Consider the following 21,748-nt stretch of genomic DNA (forward strand, 5'->3'; position numbering starts at 1 on the left):
TTTGCTCTCCGTATCCACTTGTTCATGGCTAACCAACGAGGAACATTCGCAGGTTCTCACATCATGGACAGAGATGAGGCATCAAGTTTGCGGTCTCTCTTTCAGTCTGTTGGTTGTATTTTGTTTCTGATATAATTCAGAAAAGCTGAGATTCTTTTCCTCATAACCCAAGAGCCAACTTGATGCATTCTTTCTATCTCAGATATTGACTGTGTGGTACCCCTTCCCTATTCACTATTGGATAGAATTCTAGAAGATAAAAGGTCTGCACCTGTCCTAACTCACTTTGCCAATAGAGTGATGTCCCACCATGCTACCATCTTCCCCAGGAATCTGTTTTTACCATTTAAATACCTATAGTCACCTATCTTCCATTTAAAATCTTATTTACAGATATTAGAGTAAAATTGAGAGTCTCTTCTTGTCTACAGGGTTAGTTTTCAACCACCTATTTTTCTTGAGTTAGATTCTTTCTTACTCATTCCAGCCAAGAAAACCCTCTGTGACCCTTATATAAGGGGACTTCAAACACTGTGTGAAGTGCAACTATCTTTTTGTTCCATTTTCCATGAACTTTTTGAAACCCCCTTGTACTTTGTCATAGGCAGCTGCTGCGACTTGAAATTGACCAGGCAGTCCCTAACAGCAACTACTGGTGCTACCTTGGGTTACTCATTGTTATAGAGATGGAAATGAGTCTGTAGCTCGTCTAATTAATGCCTCAGTGGGGCATCTTAGTTTATGAAAGGATCTGGTAACTTCGAGCAGTGAGGAAGACAAGTGAACGACAAAGGGTAGCTTGCCAATTCTTGGCAAGCCCTGGTGTTTTGCTATGAAATCCAACGTTGCCTCAATATGATAACAGAAATTTAGTTTCCATAAATTGTTCCTGTTCTCCTTTCCATGTATATTTCCTTGGTTGGGTTGATTAAAAGTCCTGTCTGTCCAGATCCAGGATTGTGAAGTTTAAAAGATGTGAAGAGAGTAAGGTGTACTAACATCCCTGTAAAATTGGGTCACGCCAAAGGAAAACAAAGGGTAAGATAAACACCTGTTGGGTATTATCCACAAACAAGATAGTCGATGCTGCCAGAGTCTCACCAAAGAAACCTCACCGGTGCACACAGGCCAATAAGGATTACGTCTCTCAGAGCAGCTGCCTGGTAGTACTAACAATATGATATGCATGATAAACTAAGCAAAAAAAGGAAGGAGGCAGCCTAAATTGCCAGAAGTTCTAGCCTGAAATTAAAATGAATGATCTGTTTGCTGAGTGAAATGAGTTAGGATCATAGTAATTATAATACAATTTGGGACAGAAGACAACTTTAAGTAATTCTAAATGAATGAGCTATGAGCTAACGGAATGTCAAGCTTTCATATAAATCAACCAACTTTAATCCTAATATAGCGGCTCATCTATTTAGTCCTGGATATATCTAATAGTAATGCAAGCATAATCTAGGAAAAAATTAAACTTATTGTTGAATTTATTATTATTCTAAATGTCATGATTACATTTGGTATAACTTACCTTGACTGTCTCTCTAACATCCCCAAGATAGCTTAGTCTTTACTCTTTCCTGTCTTTCAAAATGTCATAGACCTTATTATAACATTAATAATCAGCATTATGAAAACATTTAGAAAAATTTTCATTCTAAGACATCTATTGCTCTTTAAATGAAAACAAAACTAATCAGCTAGGATATGGGGCCTTGCTAATTAAATATGGAAAATGCCATACTTATTGGCAGAGTCTTTGCTCAATTCCCCCCCTAGTTTCCACAGCACTCTAGGATGAATATCATATTATGTGATTTCTTGCTGACATGAGCTGGCCCTTGGAGTCAATAGCTGCTTAAGCAATAATGCTTATTGGAGATTTTCTGGTTGGTTGTTTTGCAACAATGTTGAGGTTCAGAGTGTTTGTGATCCACCTGATTTGCTTTCTCTTCCTCCCATCTAGTGGGAAACAGCTGGGTGTTCCTTCTGTTTTCCACATTTTCAAGAGTTTACTTGCATTCTTTACAGTGAAAGGAATTTGTGGTTTAATAAAAAGTCTCTTATGACATTGTAATTACTGCTTTAAAAGCAGGGGCCATAAGGAAAGCAAGGGAATGAGATTATATACCCCAATGTCTTATTTCTGTTTCAGAATACTTAAAAAGATGCTGTGGTTCATAGACACAGGAAAACATAGGTCAGTTCACCCATTTCTATATATACACAAATCGGAGACACTGATTACATTCCTTCAAGAGTTCCCATCCATACCTTCTTTTTCCAGGTAGCTCCTTCCCTACTTTTGAGGAGTCGTGGAAAAGGAAATGTACACACCTTAGCATAAACTCTTCTGCCAAAAATATACGAAAGGCTTCACGGTGTTATACTACTAGCCTAAATTAGCATCGAAATAGTATTTGCTTTATGTAGAAATACACTAGGAACTGAAGAGGCTGTGTTTTGTGGCTCAGAATAAGAAAGTAATGATTATTCTCTCTAAAATATAATAAAAACACACAAAATATGCCTTACACAAATAGTACAAGTATTTATTATTAGTGAGTAAGACACCATAAAATCCATCAGGAACAATGTGCACAGTTATATAGCTTCCTATCAGAGGTGGAGAACACATTTATTTATTTATTTATTTATTTTATTTTGGCTTTCCTTATTCATTTTCTAGATTTTTTTACATTTTATTAGGGGCTCATACAACTCTTATCACAATCTACACATATACATACATCAACTGTATAAAGCACATCCATACATTCTCTGCCCTAATCATTTTCAAAGCATTTGCTCTCCACTTAAGCCCTTTGCATCAGGTCCTCTTTTTTCCTCCCTCCCTCCCCTTTCCCTCCTCCCTCATGAGCCCTTGATAATTTATAGATTGTTATTTTGTCATATCTTGCCCTATCCGGAGTCTACCTTCCCCCCCTTCTCTGCCGTCCATCTCCCAGGGGGTAGGTCACATGTGGATTCTTGTAATCAGTTCCCCCTTTCCAACCCACTCACCCTCCACTCTCCCAGCATCGCCCCTCACCCCACTGGTCCTGAAGTTATCCTCCACCCTGGATTCCCTGTGCTTCCAGCTCCCATATGCACCAGTGTACAACCTTTGCCCTATCCAGTCCTGCAAGGTAGAATTCGGATCATGGTAGTTGGGGGGAGGAAGCATCCAGGATCTAGGGGAAAGCTGGATTTTAATAGTTAACTTGAAGTTCTAACAGGAAAGTATGGTGTGGAAGTTACATGAGGCTATTTAACTTGTGGTAAAAAGGTTATTTTTTTTACCATGATCTACTTGAAGCAAGAATGATCAATGAAGATTTGACTTCATATAATTTTTTTAACCTCACTGAGATTTATGTTTTACAGATGTCTCCATTTGGAAGATATAAAGTAGAAATGGCATAGTTGCATATAAAACGTCACTGATTGACTCATGGATATTGCAAATGAAAAAAAACGATTCGATGTGAAGTACCTTCTTTTTTGGTCTTGCAGTAACAATAGGAGAGGATGATCTCGTGGATGCCAGTAAAGAGAGTAAATAATTTTCTTATTTTCAAAAAGTAACAGTCAGAGCAACTTAATTTTCACACTCATATTCCACGATCATTGGCTGATTGCAGTGCAATTTTATCATGTATTTCTGGTTTTCACTCAACAATATGTTTAACAAGGTTTTGAAAGTTATAGACATATAGCTTGCAAATGTGTATGGCCATGTATGGGTAGGTTTTAATTTTTATTTTATTTTTAATTTTAAAAATAATTTTATTGGCACATAAACCACATATAATACAATTTAATGATTCAATCATATTAAGAAGAATTGTGAAGTCATCACAATTTCAAACATTTTCTTCTTGTACTCATTGTTTTTTTTTCTTTTCTTTCTTTCTCATTTTAAATCATTTTACTAGGGGTTCATACAACTCTTATCACAATCCATACATACATCAATTATGTAAAGCACATTTGTACATTCATTGCCCTCATTAGGCTCAAAACATTTGCTCTCCACTTAAGCCCCTGGCATCAGGTCCTCATTTCTTTCCCCTCTCTCCCTGCTCCCTCCTCCCTCATGAACCCTTGATAATTTATAAATTATTATTTTGTCATATCTTGCCCAGTCTGACGTCTCCCTTCACCCACTTTTCTGTTGTCCGTCCCCCAGGGAGGAGGTCACATGTAGATCCTTGTGATCAGTTTCCCCTTTCCAACCCGTCCTCCCTCTACCCTTCCAGTATCGCCATTCATGCCACTGGTCCTGAAGGTATCATCTGCCCTGTATTTCCCGTGTTTCTAGTTCCTATATGTACCAGTGTACATCCTGTGGTCTAGCCAGACTTGCAAGGTAGAATTCGGATCATGATAGTGGGCGGGGAGAAAGCATTTAGGAACTAGAGGAAAGTTGTATATATCATCATTGCTACATTGCAACCTGACTGGCTTGACTCCTCTCAGAGACCCTTCTATAAGGGGATGTCCAGTGGCCTACAAATGGGCTTTGGGTCTCCACTCAGCACTCCCCCCCCTCATTCACTATGGTAAGATTTTTTGGTTCTGATGATGCCTTATAACTGATCCCTTCGACACCTCGTGATCACATGGGCTAGCTGGTGTGCTTCTTCCATGTGGGCTTTGTTGCTTCTAAGCTAGATGGGCACTTGTTTACCTCCAAGCCTTTAAGATGCCAGATGCTATATATTTTGATAGCCGGGCACCATCAGCTTTCTCCACCACATTTGCTTATTCACCCGTTTTGTTTTCAGCGGTTGTGTCGGGAAGGTGAGCATCACAGAATGCAATTTAATAGAAGAAAGTATTCTTGCATTGAGGGAGTACTTCAGTGGCAGTCCAATGTCCTTCTGTTACCTTAATACTACACCTGTAAATATATGCACATAAATCTATTTCTCCATCCTCATATATAAATATATTTGCATATGTACATGTCTTTATCTAGACCTCTATAAATGCCCTTTTCCTCCCAGCTCTTTCCTCTATTTCTCTTGACTTTCCTTCCATCCTACTATCATGCTCAGTCCCCACCAGGGTTTCAGCAATTCCTCTTGGTTACATTGCTCTTGATCATGCCCTAACAGGCCTCTCACACCTTCCTCACCACCAATTTGGGTCATTTGTTGTTCCCTTGCCCCTGGGTTTGTTAGCACCACTACCTTTCCCCCCACTTCCCCCTCTCCCATGTCCCCCAGGAACTGTTGGTCCCATTGTTTTCTCCTCCAGATTGTTCATCCAGCCTATCTTATTTAGACAGACCTGCAGAGATAATAACATGCACAAAAACAAGACAGAGCAAAACCAAGCAACAATATACAACAAAACAACAATAACATACCCATGGCAAAAAAAAAAAAAAAACCACAACAAGAAAAGAACGCTTGTAGTTTAGTTCAAGGATAGTTTGTTGGCCTTTAGGAGTGTTTTCCAGTCCAGTCTGTTGGGATACCACGCCCTGGCCCCAAAGTCCACCTTCAGCATACCCTGGGGACGTCGCCGCTCCATTCCCTTGTTTTTCCGTTGCTCCCCCTTAGTCTTTTGCCTCGGTGTGGCGGGATCACATCGGGTGCAATTCCCACATTGTGTCTCCAGTGTTGTCCCTTGTAGGGTTATGAGTCAGTGAGGCGTGTCATGTCTCCTAGTGGGGCCGGCCATGTGGTCCTCTCTGTGGACTGGCTGCTCTAATTGGGAGCATCGTCCTTATGGCCTGGTGGGCTAGGGTGTGCTCCACTCTCTCCTCCTCCCCCTTCATCTACTCCCATGTGCTCTGATCAGATATGTGCCCCTCCCAGAGCTGCAGATTCAATGGCGTCCTTTGAAATAAATTCTTCTGTGGGAAGTGGCAGGTGTCACTTAGTAGTTGGGATTGGGGGCCAGCCCCCCAGACCTCTCCACTGGTTCCCTACTCCACGCCAGAATGTTGCATTTACATCTTGGAGCACTGAGTTGAAGTCTGGTCCCTCTTTCCCTGGGGAGATATATACAATACCCTCCCCTTGGGTGGGTTAGTGCCCTGTGCCCCTGTTACCCATTTCTTTTTTATTATTTTTTTTTTCCTTTCCTCACCTCCTTTTTAGTTGTCTACCATGTGGATCCCTGTATTTGGTCTGGTCCCTACCATATTACCTGGTCCTCACCCCAGGAATGTTTGTATACAGTAGCTTTTTCCATATGCCCCTTTTGCATTTTTTTAAAAGCTTACTTGTCCTTTTGTGCTTGACTTACTTCGCTTAGCATGATTTCCTCCAATTCTTCCCATACAGCGATGTGCTTCATACGCTCATCACTGCTTTTTAGCGACGCACAGTACTCCATTGTATGTATATACCACAGCTTTTTAATCCACTCGTCAGTTGATGGAAACTTGGGTTGCTTCCAACTCCTTGCAATTGTGAACTGTGCCGCAGTGAACATTGGAGCACAGATGTCTGGCCTTGGTTTGTTTCTTGCCTCTTCTTCGTATATGCACAGTAGGGGGATTGCTGGGTCTTATAGTAACTCGATTTCCATCTGTTTTAGATATCGCCAGATCGATTTCCATAGTGGCTGTACATACAAGTCCATCAGCAGTGGATGAGTGTTCCTGTGTCCCCATAGCCCCTCCAACATTTGTTGCTTTCTGATTTTTTGAATTGGGCTACCTTTGAGGGTGTTAGGTGGTACCTCATTGCTGTTTTAATTTGCATTTCTCTTATGGCTAAAGATTGAGAACATTTTCTCATATGTTTGTTGGCCATTGGGATTTCTGCCCCTGTGAAACTTCTGTTCAAGTCCTTTGCCCACCTCTCAAGTGGGCAGTGTGGGTAGGTTTTAAATGCTCAAGGTTGCATGTTCCCACAACCACTTCTATTTGATAAGCAGTTGTTACTGATGAGCCTGTATGACTGTCCTCAGCTGAGAAGCTTGGCTCATCTGGTTTACCACAGCTAAGCTTGTGGTCCAGAAATACCAAACTTCCCAGGTGTGGGTTGTTATCCTGGCAATCAGGCTGAGGAATCATTTGTGATTCTGCTTCAAGTTTGTTTGTTTCATGTTGGTGCTATCTGCATTTTGAAGGGCCTCGTTTGTATTTGATACCTGATCCAATGAATCAATTGGTATTTTATTAGGATGTGCCAGTGATTGAAACAGGATTAATCACCATGAAGTCAGAAAGTACCTGTGTTAGTCTGGGTACTTTAGAGAAACAAATCCACAGAAACTCATGTATAAGAGAGAGTTTTACATAAAGGGTAAGTGCACATCAAGAAAACATCCCAACCTAGTGCTGCCCAAAACCACAAGCCCAACATTAACCCATTAGCCCATATGTCCAACACCACTCCACAAAATCCTCCTCCATCTCAAAAAATAGACACAATGATGCCTACTGCAGGAGGAAAGCCAAATCAGTGAAAGTGTCATCATCTCAGCGCTGGCAGGAGTATCCACTCAGCAGCTCCAGCACCAGGGCTGCATCGGGGTAGGTCCATGTGGCTTCCCCTCAGGGATTTCTTGCAGGAAGTGAGCCTTGCCAGCTGAAGTAGGAACTGGTTAAGGCAGCTGCACCCTGGTCCGACCATCGCAAAGCAAGAGACCGTAGAACTCGAAAGGCGAGGCTCATAGAGCCATTTATCCTTCTGCCCTTCAATTAACACTACATGTGTTTATTGGCTAGGTTGACACAGTAAACAAACTACCTCAGTACCTGTAGTATATTTTTGTGTTATTGAGTTGGTTCTGGCTCATATTGACCCTCTGTGTATGACAGGACACAACACTGCCCAGTCCTGAACCATTCTTCCGATTGTAATATTTGAGCCCATTGTTGCCACCACTATGTCAATCCATCTCACTGAAGGCCCAGAGAAATAGGGCAAAGTCTTGCTATCCTCCTTCTATGAAACATTCTGACTGTACTTCTTTCAAGGCAGATTTGTTGGTTTTTCCAGCAGTTGATGCTATATTCAATATTTTTGCCAACATCATAATTCAGAGACATTCATTCTCTGGTCTTCTGTGTTTAGCATGCTGCTCTCACAGACACAGGGGGGTACTAAAAATACTGTGGCTCAAGTCAAGTGCACAGTAGTCCTCCAAATAACAGCTTTGCTCCGTAATACATTGAAGAGGTCTTGCGAAGCAGATTGGCCCAATGTAACATGTCATTTGATGTCATGACTGCTGCTTCTATGAACACTGATTGTGGATCCAAGTAACATGAAATCCTTGATAACTTTGCTCTTTTCTCCATTTATTATGATGTTGTCTTTGGATCTAGTTGTGAGGATTTTTTTTCTTTTTTACATTGAGTTGTAGAGCATTGGAAAACCTAACAAAATTAAAGAGTCGGATTTCTTCACACTAAAGTAAAAATAGTCAAATAGGCAAATAGTTAATATGTCAGATTCTAGTTATACTTATTACTTATTTTCTAACCTACAACTTCACAATATGTAAATTATGCATAATTTGTACAAACTCCCTCTTTGTGTACTACCTGTGAATGTTAGCTAAACCAGGGGAGTGCACAGACACCACGGGGCTTAAAATCGGGGATGGAGACCTCCAGGCATCATTCTATCAAGCACCTGGGATTTTCAGCATCTAAACAGCAATTGGACATATATTTAATGGGACATGAAAACAATATTAAGAACTGTATAATGTTGTTTTGTTTAATTTTGACTGGTTGAGTTAGAAAAGAGCTTGGAATTTTAAATACTATTTCTGTGGAATTATTTCAAAAAGTACTGTGAGATATCAATAGTGAAAGATATCAAATTATCGCTGAGATATAATTACATACCACCCAAAGGCCAAATGCCCCGTGAATTATCATTTGGGGACACATGGCATTTGAGTTTGGGCTTTAGTTCTTCTGTGTGACTTGAGTCTTAAAAATCCAAGAAAAAGTTTGACAAATTTGGAAATTGTCCGGTGTAGACTGATGTTCATGTGGTTGGTTCATTAGTCCATTGGACTAATTGCATATTCAATTGGCTTTTGACAGGGAGAGATGAATAATTGTACCTTAGATGGCCAACTAGTTTTTTTAAGGGCTCTTATAATTCCTATCACAATCCATACATCCATCCATTATGTCAAGCACATTTTTACATATGTTGCTATCATAATTTTTAAAACTTTTTTTGAGCCCTTGGTATCAGCTCATATCCCCCCTCCCCTATCCTCCATCCCTCATGAACCCTTAATAATTTATAAGTTACTATTTTTTTCATGTCTCCTGAGCATTGTGATCAGTTCTCCCTTGCTCCCCCTCCCTCACCTTCCCCTTCCCCTCCTGGTGTCACTACTCTTATTATTGGTCCTGAGGGGTTTATCTGTCCTGGATTCCCTGTGTTGTGAGCTCTTATCTGTACCCGTGTAAATGCTCTGGTGTAGCCGGATTTGTAAGGTAGAATTGGGGTCATGATAGTGGGAGGGAGGAAGCATTGAAGACCTAGAGGAGTGTGTGTTGGCCAACTAGCTTTTAAGTCTTCAGTTGTTACTCATTAAAGTAGGAGGTTCTGACAATTAACCTTGCTGTCCGTCCACTGAGACTAAGGCCCCATAGGCCCAGCAGCTCACTCCCTACAGGAGTTTGGTTATGTCTACGATGCTTTCATAACTTGTGCCCTGGATGCTTAACTACGTTCATGGACACAGTTGTACCAAAAGTAAATGTGGTTGTTAGATGCCATAGACTTGGTTCCAAAACTGCCTGGTCTGTACCTTTCTCACAATTGCTTTGCTGAAGCTCATTGTATAGTTATTGTACCAATCCATCTTTTCTGCTTTTTCCCTGATCCTCAACTTCATCAAGCAAGATGTCCATTTCTAGAGACTGGTCTCTTCTGAGAACTTCTAATATTTCATAGTTCACCTATTTATAAGTGTTCTTATACAACTCTCCCATATTTAAGTCAACTGTACTCTTTTTAATAGACTCTTTTTGCAAGGCAGAATTGGGATCATGATAGTTGGGGGGGAGGATGCATTTAAGAACTAGAGGAAGGCTGTGAGTTTCATTATTGCTACACTGAACCCTGAGTGACTCATCTCCTCCCCACTACCCCTCTGCAAGGGATGTCCAGTTGTCTACAGATGGGCATTGGGTCCCCATCATGCACTCCCCTCATTCACGATGATATGATCCCCACCACCCTGCCTTTGTGTTTTGAAACCTGGTCTCCTCAGCCCTTCATGATCACACATGTTGGTGTGCTGCTTCCATGTGGGCTTTGTTGCTTCTGGGCTAGATGGCCGCTTGTTTACTTTCAAGCCTTTAAGTCCCCAGACGCTACAGCTCTCAATGACTGGGCACCATCAGCCTTCTTCACCACACTTACTTATGCACACATTCGTCTTCAGTGTTTATGTGGGGAAGGTGATCACACAATGATGGTTTTTATTCTTTGGCGTCTGCTACCTGATCCCTTCAACACCTCGTGTCCACTTAGGCTTGTGTGCTTCTTCTCTGTGGACTTTGTTGCTTCTGAGCTAGATGGTTGCTTGTTTGCCTTCAAGCCTTTAAGACCCCAGATGCTGTATCTTTTTGATAGCCGGGCACCATCAGCTTTCTTCACCATGTTTGCTTATGCACATGTCTGTCTTCAGTGATCATGTCAGGAAGGTGGGTATCATGGAATTACCGTTTAGCTAAGCAAGGTGCTATTGTATTGAGGTAGTGTGCACGAGGAGGCCCAGTGTCCACCTGCTACCCTACTACTAAACCTATACATCTATGCACATAGATCTATTTCCCTCATAATAATAAATATATTTACATATGTACATGTCTGTATTTAGACCAGAGGATGCACAGCGCTACAGTTGGGATCAAGAAACACAGGGAATCTAGGACAGATGAACCCCCCTCAGGACCAGCAGTGAGACTGGCCATACCGGGATGGAAGAGGGGGTAGAAAGGGGGAACCGACCTTGGGGATCTACATATAACCTCCTCTCTGGGGCATGTGCAACAGGAAAGTGGGTGAAGGGAGATGCCGGGCAGTGTAAGATAAGATAAAATAATAATTTATAAATTATTAAGGGTTCATGAGGGAGGGTGGAGCAGAGGGAGGGGGAGGGAAAAAATGAAAATGAGCTGATTCTGGGAACCCAAGTGGAAGGCAAATTTTGAGAATGATGAGGGCAATGGATATATAAGGCTGCTTTACTTAATTGATGTATGTATGGATTGTGATAATAGTTGTATGAGCCCCAATAAAGTGATTTTTTAAAAAAGAGGTGCAACAACTCAGAAAAAAAGAAATTAAAATTCTAAAGACAAGAAAAAATAGACTCTTTTTACCTTGTATTAGATTATATTACATTACACTATACTGTATTGTATTATATTATTTTTCCATGGCTCTTCAGCATAAGTTTTAGTAGCAGAATAATATTACATCTAATGGATGTTTTTAGCCAATTCTTTGTCACTTATCCATATTCTTTTGCTATGAGTAATGAGCCTGTACTTTAGATTTGTTTTGTTCGGGTTTGGAGTGAAAGAGCAGGAAATGATTTTACAGGAAATCCAAGGAGTAGGGGATTTGTTTGCAAATTTCAGCCAACAAAATAATAGTCTTTTGGTTTACATAGGTACTTTAGAGTGTTCTACTGAGCCTGCATAAAGGATACACAGAGATGTATCAGAGAAGTGATGAAGATGTCTAAAGTTTGAGTACTTTTGAAATGCTCTTTCAGCTTCTGAGAGAAAATAATTATAGTCCTTCCTTTTATCAGAGTAGATATTAGGAAAGAAAATAAAACAGACCAAAAATATCTTCTTTCTTATAGATTTTTTCATATGCTTTAATAAAAACATAAACCCACCCCCTCCCTGGGAGACAGACAACAGAAAAATGGGTGGAGGGACACTTTGGTCAGTGTAAGACTTAAGAAAATTAGAATAATCTATAAATTATCAAGGGCTCTCGAGGGAGGGAGAGAAGGTGGGGAGGGAGGGGAAAATGAGGTTGGTGCTTTGTAGTATCATGCATGTCCATCATTTGCACCCCTCAGGATCTCGCATTATTGAACAGGTTAGGTATTTTACCTAATGATCTTCCTCACCAGAGCCCTGGTGGCAGAGTGCGCTGTGCTTTGTGCTGTTAATCACAAAGTCAGAGATGGAAAACACTAGCCGCTCTGCAGGAGATGGAGGTTTGCAATCTCAGAGAATCCTAGGGGCAAGTCTTCTTTGTCCTTTTACAGAGTCCATGAGCCAGAATCAACTTGTTGGCGATGGGTTTGTTTTTTTTGGTGGCTAAGAGAGAAAAGATTTTGTGTGTTTTCAAGCCTATGGCTTGTAGTAGGGCAAGGGAGCAAAGGTATAGAAGCAGTAAAAAGGAAATGTGAGGATTGGGGAGGGAGGGGCGGAGAGGAAAGTGAAATTAACCATATTCCCCTGCCTCTAGGAAATTATGATGGACTAAAGGTTGCAGGAGCTCTGGTGGGAGAGTGGTTATGCACTGCGGCCTGCAAGTCTGGCAGTTTGAAAACACCAGCCAGCCTCAAGAGAAAGATGGGTCTTTCTGCTTCTGTAAGGAGTTAAGGTCTTAGAAACCCACAGGGACAGTGCTTACTCTATCCTGTAATCGTGTCGCTATGAGTTGGCATCTACTTGATGGCAATGAGTGTAAGTCTGGTGACTGACTTGTCGAATAATCGAGGTATCAATTCTACCTTGGACTCAATAAGCATTGATGAATTGCATCAACAGCTCTGCTATTGGGGGAAGACAGTTGTAACCTGGAAGCATTTTGGATCAATTAATTCCTTTTGCTACTTTTCTGGCAACTTTTCGAAAACCCTTCGCACACCTTTAAACATGTGAAGGGTACATTATGAATCATGATAAAGATGTGTTAGCCTGGGTTATCTTCCTGCATTCTGCATCACTGCACGTGACTGCTTGAGACTGAAGAGGGGCTTACGGACTGGTCTTGGACTTATCAACTTGAGTTGAACTGGGCTGGGATGTGTTCTCAATTACTCCTTGATACAAAGCTCTTTCTTAGTCATATATGAGAGTCACTGGATTTGTTTCTCTAGTCAACCCGGCCTAATAGGGTGAGGAATGCCTAATACATAGGCTTGCCAGGAGTTACAATCAATTCAATGGCAGTGGTATTTTGTTGTTGTTTTGTTAACTATGATTATGATAATCAGTGAAATTATATGTAACTTAACTTAGAAATTTAAAATAAATCGATGGAGAAGAAACGCACACTAACCTAGGTCCTTTTATATATATTTTCTGTAAATTAAAAAATTATCTGAACCAATTGGTGGATATGAGTGTGGCCCATCTGGCAAACTGTTCTAAGTTGAGCTACATGGTGATCCAAAGATTTGACATTTTTCTAAAGAGGACAAAATAGTACCAATATCTTGGGAGATAAATGAGCATATATCTTCCCTCAGGGACCCATCGTTCCTGCTAGTTGTCTGTTACTTTCTTTGTTTAGACTACCCAACATTGAAATATCCAAGCCTTTATTCCATAAAAATAACTTGCTAGAATTGCCTACAAATAATTTTACGGTGTACAAATACTTAACCCTGTACTTTCGACTATAGTACAGGGTGAGTGTGCTGGCTATGCTGATTTAGCAAGCAGCCTCCATATGCCTCAGTTGTCAGGAAGAGCAGTCTCTGAATGTTTAAGAAATGATGCTCACTGGTCTTAGAAGCTTAGTACCTACAATTACTGAAGCATGTTGATTGCAACAGAGAGGACAGTGGAGGGCGGCTCAGACCAACCCAAGCAATAGGTCATGGCATTCCAATGTGAACCTTCAAGAGCCCTTTAAAAAAGAACAAAGCACGCTTACAAGAAACTCAATTGCCTGCTCTCTGAAGCCTATACAGAGTAGACGGATTTCTAACCCCTTCCCCCACCCACCTTAGCTAGTCTAAAAGACCACAGAGAGCCTATCTTTCACTTCATTTCAAGAACAAAATAACTACCTGGTGCAGGGTCTTCTTTTGTATTTCAGAGCCCAAGCCTTGCTCTTTGTTCCTATTGTAAAAGTACCATTGACAATAGTTAAGACGTCTTGAGGCCAGGGTGAGGTGCTCAAGGGTATCTATGTTCTGTCCGGATTGTCTGAGTAACTGCCCATGTCACTCTTAATCTGCTTGAGTTCAGTTAGGGTCAAAGGCTTATGAACTGTCCAAGGACTTTGAAGGGGGGCTTTATAGGGTCTTTGGTACGTTTGGAACAGGAGTCTTTACAGAGGGAAAATGCTTGATCATAAGGGACCTCCGCCCATTCTCCTATCCTTCACACGTTAGATTCTGGCTGTATTAGGGGAGAGAGGGAAAGTGTGCTAAGCTTTGGTCAGGATTCCGCATCACCTAGCAAGGCTGGGACTAGAAGGAGTTGCAGAAGAACTCTAGTTTCTGCTTCGTTAGCATCTGTGGGTCAAATCTAGACCAGTAGACAGGATGCAACATGAAGGGGTTGTCCTGAGGGACAGACTCCTGGTTGCCTATCTAGAAAGCACACAACCAAAAGGTTAGATTGCCCTGCATCTCGGGGTCGTACCTAAAGGTCCAAACCTCTGGGACCTGGGGTCGCAGATGGATACCTCCTTCATCCACGGCTGGGTCAGGACCCCGCCTTAATTGGCTGATTTGGTCCTGACTGTTCTCTAGCCAGCAAACCATACAGTAAGGTACCACTGGCTAATGAGTGGCATTTCGGAACCTATGGAGGGGGTCACTGGCTTGAGTGACCCACCAGGAACCTCCAAAGGTAATGGGGGACCTGTCTAATGGGGTAATCTGAATGCAGTCACTCTTACAAAATTGGAATCCTTGACTGCACATATATTAACCTAGGGGATTGTACCAAGGAGGTGAATAGCCCGGTGGATGGGCCTGTCCTTTGTGCGGAGGCTGCAGGCAGGAGATAGCTGTGCTTAAAAGCCTCTAGAGTGATCTTGGAAACAACAGGGCTGACAATTGTTCAGTGACCTTGCTTTCAAATGCCTCTTGCCAAAGCTTTCCCAAAGGGAACAAAAACAATCTGACAGAAAAACAAAGACCCAAACCCCAAACCAAACCAAAGCTGTTCGTTTGTAAACTGGAGAAAATAGGTTTGGAGTAACCAGGGAGAACCCACACCACACCCCCCACAAACACACCTTTAGAGGAACCAGGGGATCTACAAACAGGGAGGGATCTACCGTGGGAACTGGGGGGATTGGGGCACTATCAGGAAAACCGAAAGGGGGCTGGGAAGCCAGACCATGAGGGACCAGAAGGGTTGGCTAGCCAGGAAGTCCCCACCCTGTGACCTTCTGGTTGGAGCAAGAGATGCCATCTTGGTAAGGTCAGCAGAACATCAAGTATTCAGCTATCCTGCAGGGGGAAAAATGATAGAAGGGGGGCTGGTGAGGGGGGACTGAGGGAGAAAGCATGGGGAGTGGGGATCCTGCAGAGAGACCAACTGATTTAAACAATACTGCAGGACAATAGCACAGGTGAGTAGCAGGTGGGGGTTTACCAGGGAGGCAGCAACCCAGAGTGAACTGTGCCCGAAAGGCAAGGGAAGGTGGAAGGGATCTCAGGAGCAGAGTGCAGAGCCAGCGGGCATCAATCTCCGGGCTGCACTGTGGGGAAACAATGCATTAGAAGGGTTTGACCTGGAGGCAGGGATCCACAGGAGAGCAGGGAGGCAGACATGCAGGGGGATGGGGGAAGGAGGTCCAGCAGTTACTTCCCAGAGCACGTTTTACCAATAACCACACGTGGTGCTGGGAAAACTGGGCTGCAGGGCAGCTTCCACTCTCGGCAGCTCAGGGGGCAGGATCGGATCCTGTCGGGTGTGCAGCCAAGTCCGAGATACAGTCCCATCTCCCTCCCACAAAGGCTGGCAGTTTCAAACTGCCGGTCTCAAAGTTTAAGTCTAACACTTAGGAAGTTCCTGGGCCACCAGAGGTTCTCAAAGGTGGTGAAGTGAAGTCCAAATCGAAAAGTGCACTGAAAGAGTGGAGTAGAGGTCCGTGCCCCTGGCTCCAGGAACAGGGAATTTGTCCTGAGCTGCTTAGCTCAAAGATGGAGTCCACATTGTGTATCCGAGTCACGGAACCAACTATGTTAGATTCCTGGATTGAGGTACCCTCAGTTCTTCACTGTGCTGAACAAAATCACGCAGAAGTACTTTCGTAATCCAAGTGAGTTCATATGAAGAAAAGGGAATGTTTCTGTTATTAGAGTCTCAAAAAGTTACACTCTATTTTTGGAAAGCATGACAGGCCGTGAAGAAAGCACGCTGGGATTCACGACTGTGCACGAGAAACCATGTGGAAAGAACACCTGAGTGGGAGCATGAAACCCATATGTGTGGAACTGGGGAGTCCTTGGCAGCCAAGAGGGGTGCCCTGCGGTGGAGAGACGACCACCCTCCGCCGGCAGCATGCACCTGAGCAAGAGCACAGTAAAAATGAGACTGCAGGCCTGCAGCCTCTCTATTTAAGCCCCCTGGCTGGAGAGGTGTGGCTGAAGGTATGGGTTGATTTTATGGGCTGAGCTTAGGCCCACCTGTGTGGTGTCATATGGCTGGGCCTAGTCTGTGCACACTCAGTTTGGAGTTCCCATAGGTGCCTAATGGCTGCCTGATGTCTTTCCAGCCCCTTTGCGGTGACCCTTTGCAGGCATTGGAGAGACAACCCCCAGTAGTCCCTAATCTAGCTCCTAATGTTCCCTAACCTAAAAAGGCCGACAGGAAAGCCACACTATCATTGCAAACCATCTGGCCACTGACAGCGCTCTGTCCTATGCGGCCACTCAAGAGGAGAGCGGTCTGCTGGCCACTCTGCAACTGCTAACTGGCCTGGAGCAGCCCAGCCGGATGGTCCAGCAGCGAAGGATTGCTGCCACTGCTCTGGAATGCCGGTTGTGCTTGGATGTGGCAGGTGGGCCAATATATATATATTTTTTCTTACTTGGGCTGTCTATTATCACCTAACCTCCTTCCTCAGACTCCAAGGAGTAGCTGCCTCCACTGTCCCTGGAGATGGCAATCCTCAGGGAAAGAAGAGAGAATTAACCAACACTTGAAATTAACCCTCAGGAAACTGACACAAGAAACTCAGAAGAAGTGGAAAGATGCACCTCAATAGCCCTCTGACCTCTCGGAATTGCCCCACAGCAACCTACATGCTTAAGCCCCTATGGAGTTTTATATGGGAAACCTTTCCTTGTAACAGATTCTGAAGTGTCCTTGACACAACAATACGCTATAAGCGTAGCCCAATGCCAGGTGGCACTCCCTCAGTATGGGCGCATCCAGGCCCAAGAGGAGGTAGAGCTACGCCCCCGGTCCCCCTTGTGCTTTCCTGGAGACCTACAAGGAGGGGTCCCCCAATTCCTGCCTCCAGCCAGTCTGGAAGGGTCCATTCCCAGTAATTCTTTCTATCCCCACTGCCTTTAAAGTTCCAGGAACTTTACACCATTCTTGGGTAAAATTGTAGCAGCCCTTGTGACCGGCTCGCCCAGACAGATCCATGAGGAAAGACAGATACATGTGTGAACCACTGGATGGTTAAGATGGTGCTTCCTTGGCACCCCAAGACAGATAGTGCTCTACAGAAAACCTCACCACACACCCACAACAGTCGTTACGCTACTAGATGCTTTCACAAAGTCCCCGCGTCTAAAGGAAACTTGCACCGATGCCTGTCAGTCCAGGGTCAGTAGCTCCTGAGATTTTTTGAAGTCTTTCAGTGAAACTAATCCACACTTCCACGGGCACTGGTAGCCCATAGCCTTGACCTTAGCCGCACCTAAACTGTTGACCTGTTGTGTTTCTTCCAGGAGCCAGGAGGTTACTAATGGCATTGGGCCAAGATTGCCAACCCCGTCCTCACCCACCATGGGCCCCCACCCCCTGCTCATAAGGAGGAAGGGTGTGAACTAACCCCCCTGCCCCCTTCCCACACACATCATGTCCATTTTGACAGCAGAAAGCCAGAGATGGTGGTGGCCCAGTTTCCTCCAAAATTTGGGTCCATAATTCCTTCAGCAGTGGGGAACATAGCTGAGCGACAAATGGGGGTTGTGTCTTCAATGCCTGCAAAGGGCCACAGCAATGAGGTAGGAACGAAATCAGGCAGCCATTGGACACCTAAGGGGAAATCCAGAGTGGGCATATGCAGACTAAGCCCCCAGTACAGGTGAAACTTAAGCCTAAAGCTACAACTCGGCACCTACCTGTGCCTAACCCAGCCAACGAAGTCAGTTAACTCCTTCAACCACGCCTCCCCAGCCAGAGAGGTAAATGCACAGGCCTACAGTCTCTCTTTGACTCTGTTCTTGCTCAGATGCATGCTGTAAGTGGAGGGTGAGGTTCCTCCTGTTTGCGGGGGCAGGCATGTGCCTGAGTGCCCCACCCAGGGCCAGCTCAGGGGCCTGCATGTCCTCTCTTGGCTCCTTTGGGTTTGGGCTCCAATTCCTGTACAATTCCCATGTGTTTTTTTGTGGTTCCCATGCAGTCTTGCATGTTTACCAGAAAAGACATGTATTTTTGAGACTGAAATACCTGAAACTACCCTTCTCCTCATAAGTCACTTGGATTATAACATGTGCTTCTGCTGCATGTGTTCTTTAAGCACTGTAAAGCAAAGAACCAAGGTACTCCAATCCAGGAACCTAATACTTGGAGCCCACCCAGAGGTGCCTTGGAAGAAAGGGCTGGCAATCTGCTTTTAAAACTCAGTCATTAAAAACCTATGGAGCACCGTGTTACTCTGATATACAGGAGTTCCATCTATGTTGGAACTGACTGAATGCAGCTAGTCATCTTGTTATGTTCGATGTAGCTGTCCCTGCTCCAGGCGCATACAACTACATGTGCTAGCCCCTGAACTATCTTATACTTTGGACATGTCAGGAGAGAGAGACCAGTCCCTAGAGAAGGACATGCTTCATAATGTAGAGGGTCAGAAAAAGATAAAAAGGAAGGCTCTCAACAAGATGGATTGACACTGTGGCTGCAGCAAGGAGCTCAAACCTAAGAACTATTGTGAGGCTGGCAGAGGACTGGGCTGTTTTGTTCTATTGCACAAGGGCCTCTGGCGCTGGAGCCAATTCAGCAGTGCCTAACAAGCAGGCAGCAGGCACTCAACTAACACTTCCTACATACCGATTGTATTTCATCTCATGACATTTCTATGAAGTTTGTCCTTTTAATCTTCTCTTTATCTCCAGAAAACAAAAAACAGATCCAGGATGGAGATCTTCCTAAGCTCCACTCCATTGCCCATGACTCAATGCCAACTCATAGCACCCTGATACAGAGTTTCCAGACTGCAGATATTTAGGGAGAAGACAGTCCCATCTTTCTGCCATGAAGATATGGCTGGAACGGGAGCTCTCAAAAAGGAAATCTGTTAAATAAATAGATAAACCAAGATATCATTGACCTTAAAGTCCATGCTGTTACATTCAATCAATCAAAATTTGTTTGAGCAACGATCGAAACTCATTGAGTAGGTATCTGAGATTGTTTCTGGGCCAGTCTATTTTGACGTAATATGAAATAATTAAAAATAGAAATAAATTAGTCTGCTCCTCAGATTCAACCTATATCCTATGGTGGAATGAAATGAAGATTTCTTTCTCTTTTTTTTAAAGGAAGATTTCATTCTTGCTTGCTTTTCCATTTCTGTCACTCCATCTCTCTATCCCTCTGCCCCTCTGTTCACTTGTCCACTCACCTTCCTGCCTCTCCCTAATCTGTCTGAGTTGTTTTCATGACATGGTAAACCCAAAAAGAGCTCTGGGAGATTTTCAAAAGACTTACATTGTTACAACAGTTACATAGTTACAATTACCAGGTAAGTGCTTTCAGCTGTACTATTACAAGCTTCCTCTCAAACATACCAGCCACTTATTCTCAGTAATATCCATATTCTTGAGTCATTTTCATTGGCAGAAAGCTGGTAGGAAGAAAAGCAGCCCTGTTATTCAATCACTTCCAGTGCGGAGGGTAGCTTTACATTTTATTTCAAATATGACTTTAAAAATAAGTCTTTCAAGCACACCAGCCTGTGTGATCATGAGATGTCGAAGGGATCAGGTATCAGGCATCAAAGAACAAAAAATCATATCATTGAGAATGAGGGGCAGTGTGGACATCTGTAGACAACTGGACATCCCCTTACAGAAGGGTTGCCGGGAGGAGACGAGCCAGTCAGGGTGCAGGTTAGCAATGATGAAACATACATTTTACCTCTAGTTCTTAAATGCTTCCTCCCCCTAACTATCATGATCCCAATTCCACCTTACAAATCTGGCTAGACCAGAGGATGTACACTGGTACAGATGGGAACTGGAAACACAGGGAATCCAGGACGGATGATCCCTTCAGGACCAGTGGTGTGAGTAGCGATATTGGGAGGGTAGGGAGTGGGTGGGTTGGAAAGGGGGAACCGATTACAAGGATCTACATGTGACTTCCTTCCTGGGGACAGACAACAGAAAAGTGGGTGAAGGGAGACTTCGGACAGGGCAAAATATGACAAAATAATAATTTATAAATTATCAAGGGCTCATGAGGGAGTAGAGAACAGGGAGGGAAGGGAAAAATGGATGCCAGGGGCTTAGGTGGAGAGTGGATGTTTTGAGAATGATGAGAGCAATGAATGTACAAATGTGCTTTATACAATTGATTTATGTATGGATTGTGATAAAAGTTGTATGAGCCCTAATAAAGCGATCTTTTAAAAAAGAGGTTTATATACAAGAGAAATTGAATATTTGAGAAACCATTCCATCCCAGTCCAGATCAAGTCCATAAATCCGATGTTAACCTTTACGTCTGATATCAATCTATAAGGTCCTCTTCAGACTCACAAAACACGAGCAATGATGCCGAATGCAGGAAGATCACAGGCCAGTGGGTGGAAAGTCTTGTGGATCCAGTGGCCGTGTAAGCATCTTGGCACAGGCAGGGGTCTCCACATGGTTCCTCCAGTTCCCGGGGCACAGGGTCTATCCGTGTAGTGCCATGTGTCTTGTCACTGGAGTGTCTCTCAGAGAGTGAGCCAAGAGAGTTTCCCACCTCCAAGGAGGAAAAAGTATTCCCAGAATCCTCAAGGGAAGGCCATGTCCACACAGAGGCCTCATTGGCTATGCAGTGATTGACAGGCTAGACTCCATCCATTCGCTTGTAATTCTCTCAAATTGACAATAGACTACATCACTACCACAAATATAAAGAAAAAAATTAAAGTTTCTGCTTGCAATATTGAAGGATTCTATGGGAAAATATTGATGTAACAACAATAGAAAAACCAAAACTCACTAACATTGAGTCATTTCTTCTTCAAATTGACCCTACGTAGGATTTCCAAGGCTGCAAATCTTTTACAGGAGTAAAAGCATTAGATGGTGTGGATCATCACAAACTATAATTGACATTTAAAAGAATGAGTATTTAGGAAGACTTAATTGTGTTCTCATGGAATCTGTGCATAGAACAAGTGGCAGTCATTTGAAGAAAACAAGGAAACACTGCATGGTTTAAAATCCGGAAAGCTATGCATCGAAGTTGTATTTTTTCACCACACTTACTCACTCTGTATGCTGAGCAAATGATCTGAGAAGATGGCCTATGTGAAAAATAACACAGCTTCAGGTTGGGAGGAAGGCATATTCACTACCTGCTCTGTGCAGAGGACACACCCTTATTTGCTGAAGGCAA

General features: G+C 43.2%; 1 protein-coding gene across 1 annotated transcript in view; it reads right to left on the minus strand.

Annotated features, from left to right (window-relative positions):
* Positions 1–21,748, minus strand: part of TSHR (thyroid stimulating hormone receptor) — a 150,717-nt gene that overhangs the window by 67,002 nt on the left and 61,967 nt on the right. The window lies entirely within an intron of this gene.

This window comes from Tenrec ecaudatus, chromosome 14 (genome assembly GCF_050624435.1).
Source record: "Tenrec ecaudatus isolate mTenEca1 chromosome 14, mTenEca1.hap1, whole genome shotgun sequence".
Lineage (NCBI taxonomy): Eukaryota > Metazoa > Chordata > Mammalia > Afrosoricida > Tenrecidae > Tenrec > Tenrec ecaudatus.